The sequence below is a fragment of the Puma concolor genome, chromosome B3, assembly GCF_028749965.1.
Source record: "Puma concolor isolate L17-30 chromosome B3, mPumCon1.1.hap2, whole genome shotgun sequence".
NCBI classification, from domain to species: Eukaryota; Metazoa; Chordata; class Mammalia; order Carnivora; family Felidae; genus Puma; species Puma concolor.
In genome coordinates, this window is record NC_141672.1 from 128,982,228 (window position 1) to 128,999,171 (window position 16,944).

The 16,944-nt window shown below is 40.1% G+C and overlaps 1 non-coding gene across 1 annotated transcript; it reads left to right on the plus strand.

The window, feature by feature from the left end:
* The first annotated feature begins 16,000 nt into the window (after positions 1 to 16,000).
* On the plus strand, positions 16,001 to 16,136 carry LOC112856764 (U4 spliceosomal RNA). The gene has a single exon (XR_003223289.1). It is a non-coding gene; the product is annotated as a U4 spliceosomal RNA (small nuclear RNA).
* The last annotated feature ends 808 nt before the right edge of the window (positions 16,137 to 16,944 follow it).

A 16,944-nucleotide genomic window follows, 5' to 3' on the forward strand; every position in this document is an offset into this window, starting at 1 on the left:
TAAAAACACCTGGCTCAACCAGCGACTCTTCCTAGCTATGTGATCAGGGGCCGGCGACTTGATATTCCTGCACCTGTTGCCTCATCTGGAAAGCGGGGGTTATCCACAAGGTGTTATAAGGCTTTGGTGAGGTGATAAATAGAAAAGCAACTTGTGGACTCTACAACTCTATTGTGTCTTCATTACTCCTATACAGCTCACTTGCAATGAATTTCTTTCTCTCTGTCATCATCTAGACCCTATAATGGGTCGCATCAGGACTCTGCCCCATCAAATGCAAAGTAATGACCAAAAGAGCTCAAGTACCCTGTGGATGGCCTTGTGGCAGAGCCACTAGTAAGCCAAGGATTAGAGATGTAGTCTTGGAACATGAAGGCCTCAAGGGGGGTCTTGGGGCCATCTGACCTGAATGGCATGTTGTGTCCCTTCTAAGGATCTCCAGGGTTCCATGCCCAACTTCAACAGCTGCCTCAGGGCCAGGAAGAAGAGAAGCACAAGACTCTGACCCCAATTGCTATTTCCTTCTGAGCAGTTCTACATCATCCAATTTATTTCTTGGTGCTCTGTGTAAGAGTTCATCTTACAGGTTTTGAAAAACAACAAAACAACAACAGAAATGTATCTGTCCTAATTCTCATTTTTAAGTTTTTATTTTAATTCCAGTTAGTTAACATATAGTGTTATATTAGTTTCAGGTGTATAATATAGTGATTCAACAATTCCATACAACACCCAATGCTCATCACAAGTGCTCTGCTTAATCCTCATCACCTATTTCACCCATTTCCCCACCCACCTCCCCTCTGGTAAACATCAGTTTGTTCTTTATAGTTAAGAGTCTCTTTCTTTTTTTTTTTAAAGTTCATTTATTTATATTGAGAGAGAGCAAGAGCCTGCACATACACATGCACAAGATGGGAAGGACAGAGAGAGAGGGAGAGAGAATCCCAAGCAGCCTTTGTGCTATCAGCACAGAGTCAGACATGGGACTCAATCTCACAAACCATAAGATCATGACCTGAGGCAAAATAAAGAGTTGGACATTCAACTGACTGAGCCACTCAAGTGCCCCAAGACTGTTTATTGATTTCTCTCTCTCTCTGATCCCTTTGCTCATTTGTTTTGTTTGTTAAGTTCCACATATGGGTGAAATCCTATATTTGTCTCTCTCTGACTTATTTCACTTAGCATAATACTCTCTAGCTCCACATCATTGCACATCATTGCAAATGACAAGATTTCATTCTTTTTATGGCTGAATAATATTCCATTGTGGGGAATATATATATACGTATATTATATATATATACGTATATATATACATATATACGTATATATATACACATATATATAATATACACATATATAATATACATATATGTATATATATACATATATATAATATACATATATATATATATATATATATATATACACACACATATCACATCTTCTTAGTCCATTCATCAACTGATGGACACTTGGGATGCTTCCATATCTTGGCTACTGTAGATAATACTGCTATAAACATAGGGTTGCTTGTGTCACTGTCAATTCGTGGTTTGTATTCTTTGGGTAAATACCCAATGTGCAATTGCTGGATCATAGGGTAGTTCCATTTTTAACTTTTTAAGGAAAGTCCATACTGTTTTCTAGAGTGACTACACCAGTTTACATTCCCAACAAGTGCACGAGTATTCCTTTTTTCTCCACATCCTTGACAACACTTGTTGTTTCTTGTGTTGTTGATTTTAGCCATTCTGACAGGCATGAGGTGATTTCTCATTGTAGTTTTGATTTGCATTTCCCTGATGGTGAGTGATAATAAACATCTTTTCATGTTTCTGTTGGCCATCTGTATGTCTTTGGAGAAATGTCTGTTCATGTCTTCTGCCCATTTTTAATTAGATTATTTATTTCCTGGGTGTTGAGTTTTATAAATTATTTATATATTTTTGGATACTAAGCGTTTATCAGATATGTCATTTGCTAACATCTTCTCCCATTCTGTAGATTGCCTTTTAGTTTTTTTTTTTTATTATTTCCTTTGCTGTGTAGAAGCCTTTTTATTTTGATGTAGCCCCGATAGTTTATTTTTGCTTTTGTTTCCCTTGCTCTGGAGACATCTTGGAAGAAGTTGCTATGGCTGATGTAAAAAAAGTTACTTCCTGTGTTTCCTTCTAGGATTTTTATGGTTTCAGGTATCACATTTAGGGCTTTCATCAATTTTAATTTATTTTTGTATATTTTCTTTAAAAAATAGTCCAGTTTCATTCTTTTGCATGTTGCTGTCCGGTTTTCCCAACACCTTTTGTTGAACACACTGTCTTTGCCCCATTAGATATTCCTTCCTGCTTTGTCAAAGATAAATTGGCCATATATTTTTGGAATTATTTCTGGACTTTATATTCTGTTCTATTGATCTATGTGTCTATGTGTCTATTGTACCAGTACTATACTATTTTGATTACCACAGTTTTGTAGCATAATTTGGAGTCTGGAATTGTGATGACTCCAGCTTTGCTTTTCTTTTTCAAGATTGCTTTGGCTATTCAGGGCCTTTTGTGGTTCCATGCAAATTTTAAGATTGTTTGTTCTAACTCAGTGAAAAATGCTGGTGTTGGGGCACCTGGGTGTCTCAGTCAGTTAAGCGTCCAAGTTTGGCTCAGGTCATAATATCAGGGTTCATGAGTTTGAGCCCCATGTCAAGCTCTGTGCTGACAGCTCAGAGCCTGCTTCAGATTCTGTGTCTCCCTCTCTCTCTCTGCCCCTCCCCATTCATGCCCTATCTCTCTCTCTCTCTCTCTCTCTCTCTCTCTCTCTCTCTCTCTCCCTCTCAAAAATAAATAAGCATTAAAAAAAATTTAATGGAAAATGCTGGTGGTATTTTGATAGGGATTGCATCAAATCAATAGAATGCTGTGGGTACTGTAGACATTTTAACAGTTCTTCCAATCCATGAGCATGGAATGTCTTTGCATTACTTTGTTCAATTTGTCCCATCAGGGTTTTATACTTTTCAGAGTACAGGCCTTTTACCTCTTTGGTTAAGTTTATTCCTAGGTATCTCATTATTTTTGATACAAATGTAAATGTAATTGTTTTCTTAATTTCTCATTCTGCTGCTTCGCTATTGGTATATAGAAATGCAACACATTTCTGTACATTGATTTTGTATCCTGAAACTTTACTGAATTCATTTATCAGTTCTAGCAGTGTTTTGGTGAAGTTTTGGGTTATAGTATGATGTCATCTGAAAATAGTGAAAGTTTGACTTCTTCCTTACCAATTTGGATACCTTTTATTTGCTGTTGTTGTTGTTGTTATCTGATTGCTGTGGCTAAGACTTCCAGTACTTTTCCAGTACTTTGTTGAATAAAAGTGGTAAGAGTGGACATCTTTGTCTTGTTCCTGACCTTAGAGGAAAAGCTTTCAGTTTTTTCCCATTAAGAATGATGTTAGAGTCAGGAACCGTGAGATCATGACCAAAGCCAAAATGAAGAGTCAGATGCTTAACCAACTGAGCTATCCAGGCGAGCTTCAGATATTCTTAAGTTAAAAATATATGTGTGTTTTAAATTCTTAATAATTATTAAATTAGTCTCATTTAGGTGTGGGAGGGAAGATGGCGGCATAGGAGGATGCTGGGCTCACCGCGCGTCCTGCTGATCACTTAGATTCCACCTACACCTGCCTAAATAACCCAGAAAACCGCCAGAGGATTAGCAGAACGGAGTCGCCGGAGCCAAGCGCAGACGAGAGGCCCACGGAAGAGGGTAGGAGGGGCAGCGAGGCGGTGCGCGCTCCACGGACTGGCGGGAGGGAGCCGGGGAGGAGGGGCGGCTCGCCGGCCAAGCAGAGCCCCCGAGTCTGGCTTGCAAAAAGCGGAGGGGCCTGACGGACTGTGTTCCGACAGCAAGCGCGACTTAGCGTCTGGGAGGTCATAAGTTAACAGCTCTGCTCAGAAAGCGGGAAGGCTGGAGGACAAAGGGAAGGAGAGCTGCTGAGCCCCCGGATGACACAGCTCAGTTTGGTGGGGAACAAAGGCGCTCGCCAGCGCCATCTCCCCCGCCCATCCCCCAGCCAAAATCCCAAAGAGAACCAGTTCCTGCCAGGGAACTTGCTCACTCCACGCAAACACCCAACTCTGCGCTTCTGCGGAGCCAAACCTCCGGCAGCGGATCTGACTCCCTCCTGCTGCCACAGGGCCCCTCCTGAAGTGGATCACCTAAGGAGAAGCAAGCTAAGCCTGCCCCTCCTGCCCCTGTGCACCTTGCCTACCCACCCCAGCTAAGACGCCAGATCCCCAGCATCACAAGCCTGGCAGTGTGCAAGTAGCCCAGACAGGCCACCCCAACCCACAGTGAATCCCGCCCCTAGGAGAGGGGAAGAGAAGGCACGCACCAGTCTGACTGTGGCCCCAGCGGTGGGCTGGGGGCAGACATCAGGTCTGACTGCGGCTCCGCCCACCAACTCCAGTTATACACCACAGCATAGGGGAAGTGCCCTGCAGGTCCTCACCATGCCAGGGACTATCCAAAATGACCAAGCGGAAGAATTCCCCTCAGAAGAATCTCCAGGAAATAACAACAGCTAATGAGCTGATCAAAAAGGATTTAAATAATATAACAGAAAGTGAATTTAGAATAATAGTAATAAAATTAATCGCTGGGCTTGAAAACAGTATAGCTGACAGCAGAGAATCTCTTGCTACAGAGATCAAGGGACTAAGGAACAGTCACGAGGAGCTGAAAAACGCTTTAAACGAAATGCATAACAAAATGGAAACCACCACGGCTCGGATTGAAGAGGCAGAGGAGAGAATAGGTGAACTAGAAGATAAAGTTATGGAAAAAGAGGAAGCTGAGAAAAAGAGGGATAAAAAAATCCAGGAATATGAGGGGAAAATTAGAGAACTAAGTGATACACTAAAAAGAAATAATACACGCATAATTGGTATCCCAGAGGAGGAAGAGAGAGGGAAAGGTGCTGAAGGGGTACTTGAAGAAATAATAGCTGAGAACTTCCCTGAACTGGGGAAGGAAAAAGGCATTGAAATCCAAGAGGCACAGAGAACTCCCTTCAGACATAACTTGAATCGATCTTCTGCACGACATATCATAGTGAAACTGGCAAAATACAAGGATAAAGAGAAAATTCTGAAAGCAGCAAGGGGTAAACGTGCCCTCACATATAAAGGGAGACCTATAAGACTCGTGACTGATCTCTCTTTTGAAACTTGGCAGGCCAGAAAGAATTGGCACGAGATTTTCAGTGTGCTAGACAGAAAAAATATGCAGCCGAGAATCCTTTATCCAGCAAGTCTGTCATTTAGAATCGAAGGAGAGATAAAGGTCTTCCCAAACAAACAAAAACTGAAGGAATTTGTCACCACTAAACCAGCCCTCCAAGAGATCCTAAGGGGGACCCTGTGAGACAAAGTACCAGAGGCATCACTACAAGCATAAAACATACAGACATCACAATGACTCTAAACCCATATCTTTCTATAATAACACTGAACGTAAATGGATTAAATGCGCCAACCAAAAGACATAGGGTATCAGAATGGATAAAAAAACAAGACCCATCTATTTGCTGTCTACAAGAGACTCATTTTAGACCTGAGGACACCTTTAGATTGAGAGTGAGGGGATGGAGAACTATTTATCATGCTACTGGAAGCCAAAAGAAAGCTGGAGTAGCCATCCTTATATCAGACAAACTAGACTTTAAATTAAAGGCTGTAACAAGAGATGAAGAAGGACATTATATAATAGTGACAGGGTCTATCCATCAGGAAGAGCTAACAATTATAAATGTCTATGCGCCGAATACCGGAGCGCCCAAATATATAAAACAATTACTCATAAATATAAGCAACCTTATTGATAAGAATGTGGTAATTGCAGGGGACTTTAACAGCCCACTTACAGAAATGGATAGATCATCTAGACACACGGTCAATAAAGAAACAAGGGCCCTGAATGAGACATTGGATCAGATGGACTTGACAGATATATTTAGAACTCTGCATCCCAAAGCAACAGAATATACTTTCTTCTCGAGTGCACATGGAACATTCTCCAAGATAGATCATATACTGGGTCACAAAACAGCCCTTCATAAGTTTACAAGAATTGAAATCATACCATGCATACTTTCAGACCACAATGCTATGAAGCTTGAAATCAACCACAGAAAAAAGTCTGGAAAACCTCCCAAAGCATGGAGGTTAAAGAACACCCTACTAACGAATGAGTGGGTCAACCAGGCAATTAGAGAAGAAATTAAAAAATATATGGAAACAAACGAAAATGAAAATACAACAATCCAAACGCTTTGGGACGCAGCGCGAAGGCAGTCCTGAGAGGAAAATACATTGCAATCCAGGCCTATCTCAAGAAACAAGAAAAATCCCAAATACAAAATCTAACAGCACACCTAAAGGAAATAGAAGCAGAACAGCAAAGGCAGCCTAAACCCAGCAGAAGAAGAGAAATAATAAAGATCAGAGCAGAAATAAACAATATACAATCTAAAAACACTGTAGAGCAGATCAACAAAACCAAGAGTTGGTTTTTTGAAAAAATAAACAAAATTGACAAACCTCTAGCCAGGCTTCTCAAAAAGAAAAGGGAGATGACCCAAATAGATAAAATCATGAATGAAAATGGAATTATTACAACCAATCCCTCAGAGATACAAACAATTATCAGGGAATACTATGAAAAATTATATGCCAACAAATTGGACAACCTGGAAGAAATGGACAAATTCCTGAACACCCACACTCTTCCAAAACTCAATCAGGAGGAAATAGAAAGCTTGAACAGACCCATCACCAGCGAAGAAATTGAATCGGTTATCAAAAATCTCCCAACAAATAAGAGTCCAGGACCAGATGGCTTCCCAGGGGAGTTCTACCAGACGTTTAAAGCAGAGATAATACCTATCCTTCTCCAGCTATTCCAAGAAATAGAAAGGGAAGGAAAACTTCCAGACTCATTCTATGAAGCCAGTATTACTTTGATTCCTAAAGCAGACAGAGACCCAGTAAAAAAAGAGAACTACAGGCCAATAGCCCTGATGAATATGGATGCAAAAATTCTCAATAAGATACTAGCAAATCGAATTCAACGGCATATAAAAAGAATTATTCACCATGATCAAGTGGGATTCATTCCTGGGATGCAGGGCTGGTTCAACATTCGCAAATCAATCAACGTGATACATCACATTAACAAAAAAAAAGAGAAAAACCATATGATCCTGTCAATCGATGCAGAAAAGGCCTTTGACAAAATCCAGCACCCTTTCTTAATAAAAACCCTTGAGAAAGTCGGGATAGAAGGAACATACTTAAAGATCATAAAAGCCATTTATGAAAGCCCACAGCTAACATCATCCTCAACGGGGAAAAACTGAGAGCTTTTTCCCTGAGATCAGGAACACGACAGGGATGCCCACTCTCACTGCTGTTGTTTAACATAGTGCTGGAAGTTCTAGCATCAGCAATCAGACAACAAAAGGAAATCAAAGGCGTCAAAATTGGCAAAGATGAAGTCAAGCTTTCGCTTTTTGCAGATGACATGATATTATACATGGAAAATCCGATAGACTCCACCAAAAGTCTGCTAGAACTGATACATGAATTCAGCAAAGTTGCAGGATACAAAATCAATGTACAGAAATCAGTTGCATTCTTATACACTAACAATGAAGCAACAGAAAGACAAATAAAGAAACTGATCCCATTCACAATTGCACCAAGAAGCATAAAATACCTAGGAATAAATCTAACCAAAGATGTAAAGGATCTGTATGCTGAAAACTATAGAAAGCTTATGAAGGTAATTGAAGAAGATTTAAAGAAATGGAAAGACATTCCCTGCTCATGGATTGGAAGAATAAATATTGTCAAAATGTCAATACTACCCAAAGCTATCTACACATTCAATGCAATCCCAATCAAAATTGCACCAGCATTCTTCTCGAAACTAGAACAAGCAATCCTAAAATTCATATGGAACCACAAAAGGCCCCGAATAGCCAAAGTAATTTGGAAGAAGAAGACCAAAGCAGGAGGCATCACAATCCCAGACTTTAGCCTCTACTACAAAGCTGTCATCATCAAGACAGTATGGTATTGGCACAAAAACAGACACATAGACCAATGGAATAGAATAGAAACCCCAGAACTAGACCCACAAACGTATGGCCAACTCATCTTTGACAAAGCAGGAAAGAACATCCAATGGAAAAAAGACAGTCTCTTTAACAAATGGTTCTGGGAGAACTGGACAGCAACATGCAGAAGGTTGAAACTAGACCACTTTCTCACACCATTCACAAAAATAAACTCAAAATGGATAAAGGACCTGAATGTGAGACAGGAAACCATCAAAACCTTAGAGGAGAAAGCAGGAAAAGACCTCTCTGACCTCAGCCGTAGCAATCTCTTACTCGACACATCCCCAAAGGCAAGGGAATTAAAAGCAAAAGTGAATTCCTGGGACCTTATGAAGATAAAAAGCTTCTGCACAGCAAAGGAAACAACCAACAAAACTAAAAGGCAACCAACGGAATGGGAAAAGATATTTGCAAATGACATATCGGACAAAGGGCTAGTATCCAAAATCTATAAAGAGCTCACCAAACTCCACACCTGAAAAGCAAATAACCCAGTGAAGAAATGGGCAGAAAACATGAATAGACACTTCTCTAAAGAAGACATCCGGATGGCCAACAGGCACATGAAAAGATGTTCAGCGTCGCTCCTTATCAGGGAAATACAAATCAAAACCACACTCAGGTATCACCTCACGCCAGTCAGAGTGGCCGAAATGAACAAATCAGGAGACTATGGATGCTGGAGAGGATGTGGAGAAACAGGAACCCTCTTGCACTGTTGGTGGGAATGCAAATTGGTGCAGCCGCTCTGGAAAGCAGTGTGGAGGTTCCTCAGAAAATTAAAAAGAGACCTACCCTATGACCCAGCAATAGCACTGCTAGGAATTTATCCAAGGGACACAGGAGTACTGATGCATAGGGGCACTTGTACCCCAATGTTCATAGCAGCACTCTCAACAATAGCCAAATTATGGAAAGAGCCTAAATGTCCATCAACTGATGAATGGATAAAGAAATTGTGGTTTATATACACAATGGAATACTACGTGGCAATGAGAAAAAATGAAATATGGCCTTTTGTAGCAACGTGGATGGAACTGGAGAGTGTGATGCTAAGTGAAATAAGCCATACAGAGAAAGACAGATACCATATGGTTTCACTCTTATGTGGATCCTGAGAAACTTAACAGGAACCCATGGGGGAGGGGAAGAAAAAAAAAAAAAGAGGTTAGAGTGGGAGAGAGCCAAAGCATAAGAGACTGTTGAGAACTGAGAACAAACTAAGGGTTGATGGGGGGTGGGAGGGAGGAAGGGGTGGGTGATGGGTATTGAGGAGGGCACCTTTTGGGATGAGCACTGGGTGTTGTATGGAAACCAATTTGACAATAAATTTCATATATAAATAAAAAAAAAAGAATGATGTTAGCTGTGGATTTTTCATATATGGCCTTTATTATATTGAGTTATGTTCCCTCTAAACCTACTTTGTTGAGGGCTTTCATCATGAATGGATGTTGTACTTTGTCAAATGCTTTTTCAACATCTATTGAAAGGATCATATGGTTCCATGTGGTGTATCATATTGATTGATGTATAAATATTGAACGACCCTAGCAACAGGAATAAATCCCACTTGATTATGGTGAATGATTTTTTTTCATGTATTGTTGGATTTGGTTTCCTAATATTTTTTGAGGGTTTTTATATTTATATTCATCAGAGATATTGGCCTGTAGTTCTCTTTTTTAGTGGTGTCTTTATCTGGTTTTGGAATCAGGGTAATGCTGGCCTCATAGAATGAATTTGGAAGTTTTCCTTCTTCTATTCTTTAGAGTAGTTTGAGAAGAATAGCTATTAACTCTTCTTTAAACGTTTGATAGAATTCATCTGTGAAGCCATCTGGTCCTGGACTTTTGTTTGTTGGGAGATTTTTTTATTACTGATTCAGTTTATTTGCTGGTTATTGGTGTATACAAATTTTCTATTTCTTCCTGTTTCAGTTTTAGTAACATATGTTTTTAGGAATTTAACTCTTTCTTCTAAGTTGTCCAATTTATTGGGATATGGTTTTTAATAATATTTTCTTATAATTGTATTTCTGTGGTGTTGGTGGTTATTTCTTCTCTCTCATTTCTAATTTTATTTTTGAATCCTTTCTCTTATTTTCTTGATAAATCTGGCTAGAAGTTTATCAATTTTATTGATTTGTCAGAGAACCAGCTCTTGGTTTCATTGAACTGTTCTATTGTATTTTTAGTTTTTATATCATTTATTTCTGCTCTAATCTTTATTATTTCTTTCCTTCTGCTGGATGTAGGTTTTCCTTGTTGTTCTTTTCCTAGCTCCTTTAGATGTAAGGTTAGATTGTTTACTTGAGGTTATCTTGCTTCTTAATGTCAGCCAAGTTTTGCTGTATACTTCCCTCTTATGACCATTTTTGCTGCATCCAATTGGTATTTTCATTTTTATTAGTTTCCATGTACTTTTTAATTCTTTTTTTTTAACGTTTATTTATTTTTGAGAAAGAAAGAGAGACAGAGTGCATATGAGACAGGGGCAGAGAGAGAGGGAGACACAGAATCTGAAGCAGGCTCCAGGCTCTGAGCTGTCAGCACAGAGTCCCATGAGGGGCTGGAACCCACGAACCATGAGATCATGACCTGAGCCAAAGTCAGATGCTTAACCTACTGAGCCACCCAGGCGCCCCTTTATTCTTCTTTTATTTCCTGGTTTATCCACTCATTGTTTAGGTGAATGTTATTTATCCTCCATGTATTTGTGGCCTTTCAAGGTTTTTTCTTATGGTTGACATCTAGTTTCATAGTGTTGTGATCAGAAGAGATGCATAATATGACTTCTATCTTCTTGAATTTGTTTTGATGTGATCTGTTCTGTAGAATGTCCCATGTGCACTTGAAAAAAAAAATGTGTATTCTGCTGTTTTAGGATGGAATGTTCTAAATATAACTGTTAAATCCATCTGGTCCAGTGTGTCATTCAAAGCCATGGTTTCCTTGTTGATTTTCTGTTTAGATGATCTGTCCATTGATGTAAGTGGTGTATTAAAGTCCCCGACTATTATTGTATTATTATCAATTAATTCTTTTATGTTTGTTATTAACTGTTTTATGTATTTGGGTGTTAGGTGCATAAATATTCACAATTATTTTATCTTCTTGTTGAATTGTCCTCTTTATTATCTAGTGTCCTTCTTTGTCTCTTGTTATGATCTTTGCTTTAAAGTCTGATATAAGTATTGTTACTTCAACTTTCTTTTGGCATCTATTTGCATGACAGATGTTTCTCCATCCCCTCACTTTCTTTTATTTTTAAGTTTATTTATTTATTGTGAGAGAAAGAGAGAGAGCATGAGCAAGGGAAGGGCAAAGAGAGGGAGAGAGAGAGAATCCCAAGCAGGCTCTGCACTGTCAGTGCAGAGACTGATGCAGGGCTTGAACTCATGAACCAGGAGATCATGACCTGAGCTGAAACCAAGAGTCAGATACTTAACCGACTGAGCCACCCAGGCACCTCTCCATCCCCTCACTTACAATTTGCAGGTGTTTTTGGTCTAAAAATAGATCTCTTGTAGACAGCATATAGAAGAATCTTGCGTTTTTCCTCCTTCTGTCACCCTATGTCTTTTGATTGGAGCATTCAGTCCATTTAAATTCAAAGTAATTACTGAAAGATATGTACTTATTGCTGTTTAATTATTTTGTGGTTGTTTCTGAAGATTTTCTCTGATCCTTTCTTGTTTTTCTCTCTTTCATGGTTTGCTGATTTTCTTTTTTTTTTTTTTTTAATTTTTTTTTCAACGTTTTTATTTATTTTTGGGACAGAGAGAGACAGAGCATGAACGGGGGAGGGGCAGAGAGAGAGGGAGACACAGAATCGGAAACAGGCTCCAGGCTCCAAGCCATCAGCCCAGAGCCTGACGCGGGGCTCGAACTCACGGACCGCGAGATCGTGACCTGGCTGAAGTCGGACGCTTAACCGACTGCGCCACCCAGGCGCCCCTTTGCTGATTTTCTTTAGTGATGTATTTGGATTTCTTTCTCTTTATTCTTTGCATATTTATTAATGTTCTTTGATTCTGGTTACCATTAAGTTTGTGTATAACATCTTCTGCATATAGGAGTCTATATTTAGTTGATGGTTGTTTAAGTTTGAACCCATTCTTTACTCCTCTTTTTCCTTACTTTAGGTACATGTTGACATATTTTACATCTTTTTTATTTTGTGAGTTCTTGGACTGATTTTTTATAGAAATATTCATTTCTAGTGTTTCCTACCTTTATACTGTCACTTTCGGTTTCTCCTTTCTACTCAAAGAGTCCTCTTTAATATTTCTTGCAGGGATGGTTTAGTGGTCATTAATTCCTTTAGTTTTTGTTTGTCTGGGAAACTCTTTATCTCTCCTTCTGTTATGAATGATAGCCTTCCTGGATAGGGTATTCTTGGCTGCAGATTTTTCCCATTCAGCACTTTGAATATATCATGGCACTCCCTTCTGGCTTACAAAGTTTCTGTTGAAAAATCCCCTGCTAACCTTATGGGAGTTCCTTTATATGTTATTGTCTTCTTTTGTCTTGCTGCTTTAAATTTTTTTTCTTCATCATTGTATTTTGCCAATTCAATTACAATACATCTTGGTATGGATCTGCTTTTGTTGATTTTATTGGGGGTTCTCTGTGCCTTCTGGATCTGGATATCTTTAACTTCCTCGGATTAGGGAAATTTTCAGCTATTATTTCTTCAAATAAATTTTTTGCCCTCTTTTCTCTCTCTTCTTCTTCTGGGACTCTATAATACGAATGTTACTATGTTTGATGGATCACTGAGTTCCCTAACTTTATTTTCATGTTGTATAATACTTCTTTTTCTTTTATTCAGCTTCATTACTCTCAATTCCTCTGTCTTCTAGGTCATTCATTCATTCCTTTGCTTCTTCCAGCCTTCTGTTCATTTCATCCAGCATGTTTCTCATTTCCTTTATTGAGTCCTTTGTCTTTGCTGTGTCATTCCTTAGCTCAGTGTTAAGGATCTCACTCATGTCTCCCACTCTTTAGTCCAGTGAGTATCTTTATGATCATTGCTTTAAATACTCCATCAGGCATGTTACTTATATTTTTTTTGCTTAGATCTCTGGCCGTGGCCTTGTCCTCTTCTTTCATTTAGGATAAATTTCTCTGTCTTCTCATTCTGCCTAAGTCTCTGTACCTGTTGCTGTGTGTTAGGGAAGTCAACTCTGTCTCTGTTCTTGAGGGTAATGACCTTATGAAGAATAGATCCTGTAATGCCCTGCCACTTGGTGTCCCCTGTTCCCCAGGGCCTGACACTTCCATGAATGTCTCCAATGTGTGCTGCATATTCGCTGCTGTTTTGCTCTGGCTGTTTTATCCTTCAGACCAGTCATCTTCAGAGGCTCTATTTGCCTGTTGTGGGCAGTGTTTCCTCCCTGTGCTGAATGTGGTGCATTTTAACTAGGTGTGCTCTGGTCTGCTTGTGAAATGAGACCTGTTGCCACTGCTGCCAGAATGGAGGTTCTGCAAAACTTCTGAATAGGGAGGTGCAGTGTGAACGGGGATTTGGGCCAGTCTTCTTAAGGAGGGGCCCACCATGCTGGGACTGAGGCAAGTGTGACTGGGAGGGGCAGATCCTCCAGAGCATGGTAGGGTGGGGCTTGGTGCAAGCAAGTTAGATAACCAGTGTCAGCACTACATTGGTTCCCACAGGAGGCCCCGTGCTTGTGCTGAGAGGCAGGGGAGGGAAATGGCACTAGCCAGTTCCTTTGTTCTTGGAGGTCATTCTGTGAATGCTGTTTCTCTGGGACACTCTAAATTACCTCTCCACTATGTCCCCCAGGTGCTCTTCAGGTTGTTATTTCCACATTGTATGTGCACGGGTTGTTTGCCTGCCTTCTCTGCAAGAGAAGCACAATGTCTTCTGGGCTCTATCCTAGCCAACCTGGTGATCTTTAAACTCAAGGCTTTAAGCTGTGCTGGTCACTAGAAGTCACAAAATTCAGCCCCTCTCACTTTCCAAGCCAATTGCTATGGAGATTTGTTTTCCCTGTGAGCTCTCCTGTGTGCTGTTCTGTTTCTTGCCCTTCTCCACAACCGCAGCTCTTTCCCCACTGTGTAGACTATGATCCATTTCTCTCCCAAACTGTGTCTCCACACTTCCTACCTTCTTTGATATAGTCTTTCCTCTCCCTTTAGTTGTGGCATTTGTTCTGCCAGTCTTCAGGTCAATTTCTGGGATAATAGAATGATTTCATAGCCATCTAGTTGTATTTGTGGGATGAGATGAACCTGGGGTTCTCCTACTCCACCACCGTCTTCCAACCTCTCTCGTCGAGGCTCTTTGAACTAGTGACAGGCAGAACCATGAGGAATGTAGTTCTTCTGGATTCTATGCCACCATCCTTTCTACCAAATCTCTCTCTGTGGTGCCCCCAGGCTCTGTCTTAGCCCTATGGATAAGAAATGGAACCAGCAGCTGAGCAACTGGGTATGGTTGTGCCTTGCACAAGGACACCCCATCAAGGCCAGGTACCCTGACCTGGGGCTTTTCTTTTTGGTATTTTCTACTTGGAAATACCATGCTGTGGGCTGGCTTTAGCCCTGGCCACCAGTATGACAAACTCTGTGTGCCAAGGCTCTCTTGCTTTTTCCTCTGACTCTTTCAAGGTCCTCCTCCCAATTCAGCCTCATCTCAGCTCTGGTGGGTACAGTGCAGACCAGTGAGTTTTTGATGAAGCACATCCGTAGAATTGTGGCGCCTGACAGTTTTTCCAGTAGTCTGTGTCCTCAAAGTAAGTTAGATAAGACAGGAAACTGTAATTGCTTGTCCAGGCCACTAGGGTACCATTAAGGAAATTACTTCCTCAGTAAAATTTAGTAAATTACAGTTGTAATTTAGTAAAAAGTAGGCTACTCTTTAGTAAATTAGTGTTTCAGGGCGGTTGGAATAATTTACTGCACAGAACTTAGTGAATGGTATCCCAGTGACCTAAAATCTTTAATGCCCCTTCTAGATGAGCCTGGACAAGGGGGAAATCTTCTGTGTTGGGAAAGAAGTGTCTAGTTTAATTATAATTCATGAAGAAGGGAAAGACCAAGGGTCCTTAGGAGGTGAAAGGGTCCTCCCTGCATTTTTAAGGAAAGATTTCTTGAACAGCTATAGCTCCACATGAATGGATACAAGCTTTCAGAGCATTCCAGAGCCTTTCAAGTTTCAGGAAAAATAAATTTTAAGGAAAGAAAGAAAGAAAGAAAGAAAGAAAGAAAGAAAGAAAGAAAGAGAGAGAGAGAGAAAGAAAGAAAGAAAGAAAGAAAGAAAGAAAGAAAGAAAGAAAGAAGAAAAAATTGCATGATTGATATAATGGGATGTTTAAAGATGCAACCAAAAGGTTTCTAATGGATGCAAATATTCATAAACACATGGTAAGAATGACTGTGCTTTATAAATGCTCTCACATAAATTCTTGATAATATGCAAATAATGCCCCAGGGGACCTATAATGTGCTTTGCCTCAGAAGCTTAACAAACTGCTTTGTAAATTATTAGCTATTAATACTTTCTATATTAATCTTATACATTAATTCAATCTTCAAACCTTACTGTCAGCTCTTTTGCCAGTCTCCCTTCAGTCATTATTAAATACAATTTCTCATCTCTTTCTTCCTGAAAACATACCTTTTTTTTTAAACCTTTCACAAATTCTGGAACATACCAAAAGACTTCAGAAAATTCTGTCTTTGCTAGAAGATGCTGTGGCAAGTCAATCCTTCTAAAAGAATTAACTCCTTGAAATCAGTGCCTAATTAGTTTTTCCATCTTCTTTTAAAGTATTCAGTCAAGCTTTGCGCAGTGGCAGTATCGTAGCCAATGAGGTTTATCCGAGGCGCGATTATTGCTAATTGAAAGTATTCAGTCAATTTTCGAAGACTTTTGTTAAGGGAAACTTATTCCTCATCTTCATGCCCCACAAGGGGCAGTGTGGCATGCACAGTTCAGTTCACTTGCTCCTCCCTATAAAAGAGGAATGACTTACTTGATCCATAATTGGACCACATTACCTGGAGAGCACTGATCCCCATCTCAGCTGTTATGGGTTGAATCATGTCTCCCAAAAAGATGAATTGAAGTCCTAACCCCCAACACCTGTGAATGTGGCCTTATTTTGAAATAGGGCATTTGCATAGGTAGTCGCGTTAAGATGGAGTCATTAGAGTGGACCCTAATCCAATATGACTCATGTTCTCATAGGAAGAGAAGAAACACAGATGCATCTACAGGCCAAGCAATGCCAAGGATTCCTAGCAAACACCAGAAACTAGGAGAGGTAAGGAAGGATTCTCTCCTGCAAGTTTCAGAGAAAGCATGGCCCTGCTGATACTTTGGTTTTGGACATTTTGCCTCCAGATCTATGAGAGAATAAAGGTCTGTTTTCAGCCACCAGTTTGTGGTAGTTTATTGCAGTGATCCCAGCAAGCCAGTATGCCACCCTTGCTCTCTCTTCCTCCTCCATCTGCCTCTTGAAACCAGGGATGGTGAAGCTCTGTTCTGACCAAGTCTCACCTTTCATATACAGCTCTCACCTGTGGCAAAACCAGGCAAATCAGAGTCATGAAAAGTCCTAAAGATTTAGGTTGTGGGAGGGAGATCCCTCTCCTCTCTCCTACCCAAATCTGTCATTATTAGAGCTGCTCCAGACTTTGCTCCATTTTTTTCCTTGTGTTTTTCTGGCTATAACATAGAGGCTCCTACCATTTGGTTATAATACACTGTCACACCTTTATC